Source organism: Schistocerca gregaria, chromosome X (assembly GCF_023897955.1).
Source record: "Schistocerca gregaria isolate iqSchGreg1 chromosome X, iqSchGreg1.2, whole genome shotgun sequence".
NCBI classification, from domain to species: Eukaryota; Metazoa; Arthropoda; class Insecta; order Orthoptera; family Acrididae; genus Schistocerca; species Schistocerca gregaria.
This window is the reverse complement of record NC_064931.1, coordinates 300,533,563-300,546,247: the sequence shown is the minus strand read 5'-3', so window position 1 is coordinate 300,546,247 and position 12,685 is coordinate 300,533,563.

The window sequence follows — 12,685 nt, the reverse complement described above, 5'->3', positions numbered from 1 at the left end:
TTTATTTCAAACGTACTGCCATGCTTCATTTAATTTTTCTTTATGTAATGCTGGACGTAGCATTACTTAAAGAAAATTTTTCATGCCTGTGTCCTTTTTTCTTGTTGGGGGGGGGGGGGGGGGTTGAAACATTCCAAGTTTTCATGAATAATCAATGATATATTCTGGTTTCATCGTCGAAATAATATGATCTGAATTCGTGTTCTATGGTGTTCGATGCCTAGCCTGTAAAAGAAATCGTTATCTTCGGAACTCCTATTTTTCTCAATTGTCTCTCTTATGAGTTTTTTTTATAACTGTTTTTCAGGTTAATAACATCTACAATACTATTGTTACCTATTGGCAACACCTTACTTTCAACATCATAAATTGTTGTGCTTACTTTGAAATTTTGTAAGTTTTAATTTCCTTGATAGCTGCACCGATTCTATGGGCTTTAAGAATTTTCTAGGGAACTAAATTGTTTTTAATTAGTTCTGATTTTTTTCTCATTAATATTAAAATTAGCTCAGTGCAGAATCTATATTTATGTATAATGACTTTGGTTATTTAAATATAGTGTCTAATTTTATTCTGTATGTTTATACCACATGGTTCCTAGAGATTCTGAAGTGAGTTGAGACTGGTGCATTCTACACAGAATACCTTTTCTGTTCATAGAACACGTTCAATCTCTTCTTTGAGGGCACTTGCCCCTTCACAGTTCATTTTGTGTTTGGTCTTTTCTTTAAGACTGTATTTAGCATGTATTTTTCATTCTCTTGTATCGTTAATAATATAAAAGTTGATATTTATAAGAGAAAATTAGTATCTCAACTTCGTCCCCACCACTTCGTTGACGTGACTCACTAATACCCGTATTAGAGTATGCGGATGTTGAGGAATAAACTTCTGTCTCTACAAGAAATAAATTCTTCCTATATCAAGTCCTATATTTCTGTATGAAATTGTTTGAGCATCAATAAGTTCACATTTATTTATGCGTTTTAGTAATAAAATATTCTCGTAGCTCTCTTCGAATATTAGTATTCGTTGAGTAAAATATGTATCCTGTATTCGTGTAGTAAAACATGTATCCTTAATTAACCTACTTTCTCGTCTGTTTTTGACTATGTCTCACATGTTCGCACTGGATATTACATGGTTCAACAGTCAGCTTCCCGTTCCCGTTCCTCTAAACTGCACTGTTTATGGTCGTTGTATGGAGTACTTTAGCAGCACTTATGTCTTTATGACCCATAATGTTTCACGTTAACAAAACTTCCTGTAGCTCGGTGCGCACACGAAAGCGGTTTTAGGTGCAACGTCCTTCAGACACGTTGTCTAAGTTCCTCAGTCTACTGCGTCCAATATCTTTTCAGCCAGGCTGAGATACTGCGACCTCACAAGCTCGTACATAATAACACATCATACGACAACCCAGTATTGGTAAACTACTCTGCCACCAATAACTTGGTAAGAGACGCGCAAGTACTCTTTAGTACTTAAACACATTTTTTCACAGTTTCCGTACTCAAATTACCTAGTGTCCGTACATTATTTTGGGGACTGTCATTATTGTTTGTTATCAGCAGATCCTAGTACGTATTGCGTTGTTCCGTATTATTTTATACATCCAGTGGTTCTCCATAGAAGGTATGGTACTATCTGCTTAATGCACACATCAAAGCCGGCCGCGGTGGCCGTGCGGTTCTAGGCGCTTCAGTCCGGAACCGCGGGACTGCTACGGTCGCAGGTTCGAATCCTGCCTCGGGCATGGATGTGTGTGATGTCCTTTGGTTAGTTAGGTTTAAGTAGTTCTAAGTTCTAGGGGACTGATTACCTAAGATGTTAAGTCCCATAGTGCTCAGAGCCATTTGAACCATTTTGAACGACACATCAAAAATGTTTTGCATCACCTCGGTTCCGAGACTTCCGGAGCCTGTACAGAGAACTGGAATAGAGATCAACGTAAACATCATTTCCGCTCTTTTTATACGCAATGCTTCTGAAAACCACACATTGCATGTTGTACCACCATGCAGGCCTTCAGAGGTGGTGGTCCAGATTGCTGTACAGGCCGGTACCTCTAATACCCAGTAGCACGTCCTCTTGCTCTGACGCGTGCCTGTATTCGTCGTAGCATACTATCCACAAGTTCATCAAGGTACTGGTGGTCCAGATTGTCTCACATCCCAACAGCGATTCGGCGAAGATCCCTCAGAGTTGCTGGTGGGTCACGTCATCCATAAGCAGTCCTTGTCAATCTATCCCAGGCATGTTCGATAGGGTTCATGTCTGGAGAACATGCTGGCCATTCTAGTTAAGCGATGTCGCTATCCTGAAGGAAGTCATTCACAAGATGTGCACGATGGGGGCGCGAATTTTCGTCTATGAATACGAATCTCTCGCCAGTATGCTGCCGATATGGTTGCACTATCGGTCGCAGAATGGCATTCACGTATCGTACAGCCATTACGCCGCCTTCCATGACCGCCAGTGGCGTACGCCGGCCCCACATAATGCCACCCGAAAACAGCAGGACACCTCCATCTTGCTGTACTCGCTGGACAGTGCGTCTAAGGCGTTCAGCCTGACCGAGTTGCCTTCAAACACGTCTCCGACGATTGTCTGGTTAAATGCATATGTGACACCCATCGGTGAAGGGAACGTGATGCCAATCCTGAGCGGTCCATTCGGTATGTTGTTGGGCCCATCTGTACCAAGCTGTATGGAGTCATGGTTGCAAAGATGGACCTCGCCATGGACGTCAGGAGTGAAGTTGCTCATCATGCGACCTGTTGCGCACAGTTTGTTCGTAGCACGACGTCCTGTGGCTGCACAAAAAGCATTATTCAACATGGTTGCTGTCAGGATTCCTCCGAGCCATAATCCGTAGGTAGAGGTCGTCCACTGCAGTAGTAGCCTGAGTGAGGTATGTCATCGACAGTTCCTGTCTCTGTATCTCCTCCATGTCCGAACAAAATCGTCTTGGTTCACTCCGAGAAGCCTGTACAATTCCCTTGCTGAGAGCGTTCTTGGGACAATGTAACAATGCGGACGCGATCGAACCGTAGTGTTGACCGTCTAGGCATGGTTGAACTACAGACAACACGAGCCGTGTACCTCCTTCCTGGTGGAATGACTTCAACCGATCGGCAGTAGGACACCCACCGTCTAATATGTGCTGCTCATGTATGGTTTATTAATACTTTGGGCGGGATTAGTGACATCTCTGAACTGTCAAAGGGACTGTGTCTGTAATACAATATCCACAGTCAATTTTTGTCTTCAGAAGTCTTGGGAACCGGTGTGATGCAAAACTTGTTTTGATGTGTGTACAACATTTGCATCGTTCTAGATTCACCTTGTGTGTGGACAATACAGGACGAAGATTTTTACAGAATCTTCTAAACTGGTAACGGCACTGTATGATTCGGTTCTCCATTCCTGGTTTGTCTGAGGCCTTGATTTACCTTGAGACATGTCTTCCTTGTTAAAAAGCTGTGAAGTAAACTAGTGTGGGTTAGTGATGATCACATACAGATTCCTCATGGGTTTATCACATGCTTCTGTGTGTTAGGAGGTGCGATGCCACCGAAAAGTTGCTAATGATGGACTGCAATCGGCTTGAGACATCGACTAATGATAAGGACGGCTTGGTTGCGGGCTATGTTAACGTGCTTTACGAGGCATGCTGCATCAAAAGCGAGAACAGTATTTGCGAGCGTAGACGAAAACGCACGATGGCTGCGGTCCTGAGTACTGATGGCTGAGCTCCCGCATGTTCCCACTTAACTACTGACGTAGATGGCTTTCTACCTGTGTTGAGACAATGTTACCAGAACTTAGAGATATTTCGAAGGTAACTCGTATATTTTCTGAAAAGACTTTGTGTTTTAGGGCATGATCAGGTCAAGATACAAAAATTCAGTGTTCTTTGCGATTCGCGTTTTGCAAGTGATGTGCACACATTTGACTTTTTAACAGCCTGTAATTCAGGAAATTCTTATCGTAGTCAGTATCTTTTCTACTTCCACCAATTTATCGCTCTGAACATTTATGGCAGTATCAGTCTGGGGAAACGAACCACCTCGTACTTCGAAAAACGCTTTTGTCATTTGTAGAGTCTTGGCAGAAGATTGGAGCACTGACACTGCATATCATTTATGTAGGCATGAAGTTCTCTTTCTTTAAGAGTGCAAGGGGTGGACGGGAGGAGGATAGTGATGTTTTGTGTAAAAGCGAAGTAAATCGGGTATTAGAGGTAAAAGCAACATAGTGGTTTACGTCTTATTTGTCTGCCACATCGGTGCTTTTGCAAGTGAAAAGGGATTTATCACGGAGATTATGTTACGCTTTAAGTGAAACACCAGAGATATACAGGACAGAAGAAGCAACAAATAGTCCACAGAGATTTCAATACTCTCTCGGCACCAGCGTGAGGTAATATCTCGTCAAAATATTTACTCACGGAGAATAAGAAAATAAGGGCAGCATGCGATTGCAGAGCATTCTCTCAAGCGATTCACTTTTTGACGTGTGAATAAATAAATTAATGTATATCAAGAGAAAGTAAAACTGAGTTTGCAGAGTTGAGTTACACAATTAAATCTCAGAATGAGGAGGAAATGAATAATAGTGAAAAGGACACTGAAGTTGCTATGGTTATCATCAGCCACTGATTATTCAGTAGTATTCAGTATTATTCAGTACAGTACCAGAGCCATTTCTATAGTTCTCTTTTCACCATATGTCTTATTCCATCCTAAGGAAAGCCGTGTGTCTTGAAGATTCCTTGATGGTGACTGACAGACGTTGTGCATTGAGCCGTACGGAAATCTCACTACAGTGCTTACATTGCTCCGGATCGCAGTTTCGGCCTTAGTTAAATCACGTCGTGTTCTTTTCCCTCAGTGATATCAAGTTAAGACTCACGAAATTAAGAAAAATACAGTATCGCTATCGCAGTCATGCCTTCAACAACATCCAACGTTCTGCTCCTGGATGCAGAGAAAATATCTCTCTATGATTTGCACCACTTTCTGTTGGATAAACCTTCGTTGTTACGAATCCAAGCTTCGGCGTCCCCAGCTGCTCAGAAAGACGTTTACCTACAGAAGCTCCTTCATACCAGTTATCTTTCCTCAGACGCAACAAATGCACCATTCTGACTCGTAAATATCGTTTAACAGTAACGGTTTTCTACTACCCACTTCACCAGACAAAACAGCCCTTGGAAATTCCTTATCCTCATCTACTCACTTCAGGCAACAGTCATCTACTCATACAACGTGAAGAACCAAACAGTAATAACGAATTCACGACAAATGAGCGAGTACAAAGGTTATTACAGAGGCTATTTGCGATATAAATATTAGTAGTGCATCGAGAATAGCGGTCCACCCTAGGTGAGTCCAGCAGAAAGGCCCCACTGCCTCGTCATTGTTTAATGGCAACCTCTCCCGTTCACCAGACTGCTTGCACTGAACAAGATACGGATAGACAAGTGTGCTAACGGCCCTCATCACCAAAGCAAGAAAGAAAGAAAACAACATTCATCAAATGAACTTCGGCGAATTTTTCCTGGGTACCAGCACACGAAGGCATTCAACAAAATGAGTATGTTGCAATATGTCCAACCACATCCCTGAACTTAAAGCGACGACTTATGGGCATGAGAAGAAGAATGTATAGTAACACGACGGCAGAAAGATCTCCAGCGGCATAACCTAGCCCCCAGAAGATCGCAGTTTACCAACTGGTCATGCGGTAGACTTCCCACATGAGGATGCAGTCCCACATAGAAATCTTTCCAATCACCTCAGCAGTATAGACATCAGAAATTTCACAACTTGTTTACGCATCTCAATTTGAAAGTCGTGCATAAAATATGTACCCTCACGTGTAATAAATTCATCTGCCAGAGCAACTCCCTATGAAATGTATTGTCGTTCATGAAGAACTTCTGTACCTTTGAACAGGATTGTGGCTACACCATCTCATTTGCGTACTCCTTGGCGTCAGTGCTAACACTCCAACCACAAACAACATTCACTGAGGCATCCACATACAGTTCCCAGTGTGTATTAGTTGTAATATTCTTGCAACCATCAATGTATTTAGTTGTGTAGCTGAGGTCAGATGTTAGTACTCTTGTGTAGTGGTTACTCGTGGTCGACCTCTCACTGGCTTACGACGAACATATCCTGTGTCTTGATAAGCCTTAAAATATCATTCCACAATGTTGAAATTAAGGACTGGTGTCCAAGAATTGTACTGCACAAACGGCCTCTTTGTGTCACTACCGAGAGGCTATACTCTGCTCATAATGAGTGATCAGACACAAGTGAGATAACATTGCTCTAACGCCTCGTAGTCTTTGAATCTCGTGCCTATTTGAAGCAATTATTTCCTCCTGAGATAGCTACGTTCCGTTTTGGATAGTTCGTGGTCGTATTTTTCAAAGGAACGCTCTTGTTACCTCTTTTGCCTGTAATCTTCAAGTCTAGAGGATAAAGTGTTGTACACTAGCGTAGCTCCAAAGTTTCTCCGTTGGAAGATATCGACCACATTTTGCGCATAGTTGATTTTTCCAGTCGTGTGACTGCAGCAGTAGTACACTGAGGTTATAAAAGTGATGTGATACCTCCTAATGTCGAGTTGGACCTCCTTTTACCCGGTAAATTGGAGCAACCTGTCGTGGCATAGACTCACAAGTCGCTGGAAGTCCCTGCGGACATACTGAGCCATCCTGCCTCTGTAGCCGTCCATAATCGCGAAAATGTTTTCGGTGCAGAATTTGTGCACGAACTAATATCTTGATTATGTCCCATAAATGTTCGGTGGGTGTCCAGAATATTCTTCAAACCAATCGAGAGCAATTGAGACCCTGAGACATGGTTCTTTGTCATCCATTACAATTCCATCGTTGTTTGGGAACATGAATGTCTGTAAATGGTCTCAAGGTAGTCCAAAATAACCATTTCGAGTCACTGATCAGTTCATTTTGACCAGAGGACCAAACCGACACCATTATGGAATCGTCACCAGCTTGCACAGTGCCTCGTTAACACCTTGGGTCCATGGCTCTGATAGGCTGCACCACACACGGACCCTGCCACCAGCTCTTAACAACTGAAATCGGGGCTCATCTGACTAGGCAATGATTTTCCGTTAGTCTAGGATCCAATAGATCTGGTCACGAGTTCAGGAGAGTCGCAGCAGGAGATGTCGTGCTGTTAGCAAAGGCACTCGCGTAGACCGTCTGCTGTCATTGCCCATTCATGCCAAATTTAGCTGTATTGCCCTAACGGATTCGTTCGTCACACGTCCGACATTGGTTTTTGCAGTTATCTCACTCAGTGTGTCTTGTCTCTTAGCTCTGACAACTTTTGGTCGTTACGTGATTTCCATCAGTCACTGTGTTGTCCATGGTGAAAGCTAATGAGTGAAATTTGGTATCCTAGGCACACTCTTCACATTGTGGATCTCGGAATATTGAATTTCCCCACGATTTCCGAAACGGGTGGCCCATGCGTCTAACTCTATCATTCCGCATTCAGAGTCTGTTCATACACCTCGTGCCGCCATCATAACGTCAGAAACCTTTTCACATGAATCACTTGAGTAAGAATGACAGTTCTGCCAATCCATTGCCCGTTTATACTTTGTGTACATGATACTACCGCCATCTATATATGTGCATATCGCTAGCCCATGGCTTTAGTCACCTCACTGCAGGAGCAGCAGTAGGGTTGTTGTAGTAGTAGTACACTGCTCTGCAAAACTTAACGACGACATATATAAAGTAGCATAACATATTAACAACTCGGCTGAAATAAACGAAAGTGCGAGAACATTTTGCCACAGCAGAAATCCTACGAAGAACATGTAGGATGCGTTGGGAGACGTTCACAAGCTGGTCCACATGTACCATCGACCATCCAGCAGTAGTCAACTGCGCTGATGGAGGAATGGAAGACTCTACCACGAGAAGTCCTTACCAATTTTATGCCCAGCATGATAGCTCATTGCTGAGCATATAATGTCTTTGCATGGTGATCACACACCCTATTAAAAACTATGTCCTGCTTTTTGTAATGTCCAGGGGAGCACCATAAATAGCGCTGCCTGCAGTGCAAATATTGTCTTAGTATGAAAGTGGCCTTTCTTCTGGCCTCATTGTGTATTTCTTTCAGATATCTTGTGTACTACACTGTAGAAGTTCATTCTGTGTGTGGTACGTTTCATTAGGCTTTTTTATTAGGCAGTGACACATCAGGTGAAAATTACTTTCATCCTTAAGTTTTGTACAACAGTGTAGTAGTAGTTTTACTCATACCTTATAAAGACGTGTACCCCCATGAACCACGCACCTTGCCGTTGGTGGGGAGGCTTGCGTGACTGAGCGATACAGATAGCCGTACCGTAGGAGTAACCACAACGGAGGGGTATCTCTTGCGAGGCCAGACAAGCGTGTGGTTCCTGAAGAGGGGCAGCAGCCTTTTCAGTAGTTGCAGGAGCAACAGTCTGGATGATTGACAGATATGGCCTGATAACATTAACCAAAACGGCCTTGCTGTGCTGGTTTAGCTCACTTTCACATAACTAACACTACACGCAAACAGTTGGTTTAAGCATACACTATTTCATCCCGGGTGCGAAGTGAGTAGCGACAGAAAGGGCAGCTGGTCGTATCTTAAATGAACCATGACGACCCTGCACCGATGCTGGACTGAGACAGAAGAAAAAAAGAAATAATCCCTTGAATCTGATTGGGAAATTTATTGTACAGTGTTATACATGGTTAAGAATGTTGTTCTGAGATACATGCTTGTTCTTTCTTGTTAAATGTAAATTCAGTCTAGATATTGTTACATGTCTGTAAAGAGAGCTGCTTTTACAGTAAATATTAATTTATTTTTTACATGCGTAGTTGGTTGGTATATGTACTCACACGGTGCAATTAAAATCGTCAGTGTTTTAAATGTGTCTTTACAATGAGCACGAATGCTATCTTAAGTTCTTATTTTTGTGAAGTTTTTCTGTAGTTTGAAGCCTGTGTTCACATTTTGTGCATTTGTTCTGTAGAAAAAAATTCCATAACTAATGACCGAATGTACAAATGAATAGCTTGCAATTAAAAGATACTGGCTGTTACACATTGCTGGCAAGCCACTAAGTGCGTAACATGCTGATGACATTCTGGCTGCAAATATCTGTATATTCACACCGTAACAATTGAGAATCAGTGTGTTTGTGTTTGTTACGCAGTCTATAGCGGTAACAACTGTGTTTAATTTAAGATTGTTGTTTTCCCACTTCATACTGAAATTCATATTATTTGTTTCCTTTACGTTCATTGTAACTTAATGTAATGATGAGTTGCTAACTTCCTTGAGGGTTTCATTTGCTTTCTCCGCAAGGGGCTGTCTCCCTGCTACTGTTGTATTACTGTCATACCCAAAGAAAAATATGTATCTACATCTACATCTACATCCGTACTCCGCAAGCCACCTGACGGTGTGTGGCGGAGGGTACCCTGAGTACCTCTATCGGTTCTCCCTTCTATTCCAGTCTCGTATTGTACGTGGAAAGAAGGATTGTCGGTATGCTTCTGTGTGGGCTCTAATCTCTCTGATTTTATCCTCATGGTCTCTTCGCGAGATATACGTAGGAGGGAGCAATATACTGCTTGACTCTTCGGTGAAGGTATGTTCTCGAAACTTTAACAAAAGCCCGTACCGAGCTACTGAGCGTCTCTCCTGCAGAGTCTTCCACTGGAGTTTATCTATCATCTCCGTAACGCTTTCGCAATTACTAAATGATCCTGTAACGAAGCGCGCTGCTCTCCGTTGGATCTTCTCTATCTGTTCTATCAACCCTACCTGGTGCGGATCCCACACTGCTGAGCAGTATTCAAGCATTGGGCGAACAAGCGTACTGTAACCTACTTCCGTTTTAATTGCCCTTTGTACTTCGTTAATCATTATTGCCACAACTACAAAATGGTTTCTGAAACCATTTTAAACGTGTATACCCTCTAAGAGGCCAGGTCTGTTTTTTGCCGTTAGAGCTAATATATTTCCATAATAAGGGGGGTTCCGAAACATCTGTTCGAGGTACTTTTCGGAGAAGGCGTTTACTAATGTGTCACAGGATGTCTTCTCACGCAAACCACTAACAAAACTGTCATTTCTCCAAGTGAGTGATGGGTGATTAAAATCTTCACCTATGATTACAATATGATTGGGGAACTCACATGCAAGCAAACTAAGGTTTTCTCCGAAGTTTTCTGTTACATCAGGAGGTGAGTTTCGTGGTCGATAGAAGCCCACCTCTGATACTAAGTCTCTACCAAACGATCTCGCATGCAGTTTCAGTTTCAGTCTCGGCGGATCTGAGTGTATTGTCTACTGCAAAAAATATACCAACTCCATTTCCCATTAGCCTAACCTTTTGACGTACACCTAAATTTTCCTAAAAAAATCCACTCATATGAACTTCAGGTTTTAAGCAGATTTCCGTACCTTGCGTTACGTGAGCTTCACTGCTTTTCAGCACCGCTTCCAACTCCGACACTTTGTTGCGATTGCTTCGGCGGTTAACTATTAGCATATTAATACTCTCGCCTGTTAGGAGCATTCCTATGGATCTTACACTAATACTTCCAGGCCCCCTACAGCTGTCGTTATCCGACTGGATGGAAAGTCGCCTAATCTAAAGAAACCCTCCTATAAGTCCCAGACACAGTTAGCTACCTCTGATGCATAGGGCACCGCAAGTCCAGGAAGTTGCAGCCCAGCTTCTCACAGAACTTTCGACTTCTTTTCTTCAGTCCTTCCGCTAGACTCAGAACTAGCGGGCCACTATCAGTTCTGGGGAAAAAGTTCCAAATTTTGAGCTTCGTTGAAACTACGTGCAGAAGGCTGCTCTTCTCAACTTTCTCTGCCAGTCGCTGTAATGATCCAAATATGACTTCGGATCCCACACGACAGTCATCGTTTGTTCCAGCGTGTGCAACGGTTACTGCCTATTCCCTCAGTGGCAGCCTGAATAGCCTCTTCAACATGTTGAATGAGCCCGCCGGGTCCAGGCATGCTCACTGAGAGCATCTGGTGTTCCTTTCTGTCCCTTTCTGCTATTTCCCTAAAGGATACCATTATTCACCGTACGGTGAACCACTGACGATTAATAGACTTCTTGGCACTTTCCCCCTTTACACAGGACAAATCAGGTTTCCCAACAGGTGAACTAAGCCCAGTAGGCTCAGTTTCAGTTTCAGCAAAAGATAGTACTTCAAAGCTTTTGGTTAGGGGATCGGTATAAACCCTACGTCCTCCCTGATACCTTTCTACCCTGCACAGGACGCGTAGACGTACTACTAACGCACCACTTGCAGTCAAGTGAACTAGTAATGACTGATTCTGTAGTTCCCGCAGAGGAGACAAGATCGACAGGAGTGGACAGTAAATGATGTAACTTTGGTACCTCTGGTACACTACACTGGTAAACTGGGGAGCTGATATAATCTGTTCCTGATATAATATGTTCCTGATATAATGGTGTCCGAGAACCGAGGTTTTAAATTTGCGTGTACGTTGCCTGTCCGTTGCAGTTTGCCTTGGAAATGGCGGGGTGTTCTCCCGCCGAAATACCGGCGGTCGCTGAAAGTGTTACCTGGTTGAATTCCCGGGAGTTATTTGAAAATCAACCAGTTCGTTATACTATATCAAAAACAGTTCAGTGTAATGAATACATTCATATTTATGCACTGCAAAAGCAACGAAGTGTGCAGAATATGTAAAACATTCCCTCTTGAGAGACAGCAAACTATTATTTTCACATTTACTTCTGAAAAAGCGTTCAGATCATAACCATAACCAATGACTTTGTTTGCGAAAACTGAACAATTGCAAATTAAACACAGACCCACAAAAAACTTCCTTAAGAGAATAAACACTAATTTCTCTTATATTTCTATTGCGTAATACCTCATGACTAGGAATTGACATTCGAAATCGACTGTGTCTATGTTATTCACTCTACCATAATATTTCACGCACACAGTGCCATTGTTCGTAAAAGCAAGCTCACAATCACTGACAGGTGAGAATCTTGATGGTGAATATATTTTGAGTCTTTAAAATAAACAAGCACTGCCACTGTAAATTTCATATTGACGTGACTTGCATCATGACTGAGTAGCTTTCTCACTTCTCCCGTGCTGATGGTCTTTCAGTGCATATTGGACTTCTTCCCTCACACAGACGTTTCAAATTCTTCAACGAGGAAGCAAAAGAATCCCTTCTCCCTTGAATTACAACAACAGACTAATAGACAAAATGCAAATTTTACATGTGCCTGATATACTTACATTTTGGAGCGTTACACGAGTCACGAAAAAGAAGAAAGCTATGGAAGATGACAGCGACTGTGACGAAAACAACAAAACGTATGACAGTCTAATATCAGTAAAATGCTAATAATAGTGGGTGCTATGAATTATAACCCACGTTCATGCTGAGTCGGCAAGTGCAAACAAGTTGCAGTTGGCGAAAAAGGTCCTCTCTTATCGACGTCTGAATGAAAGAGATTATCGTATTTCGCTGAACCAACACAAAAGCCTTTCACATTTCAAGGAAACATAATCTCTTATGCAAATTTGCCCTGATGATACCAACGTTCAAGGAATCAGTAAAGC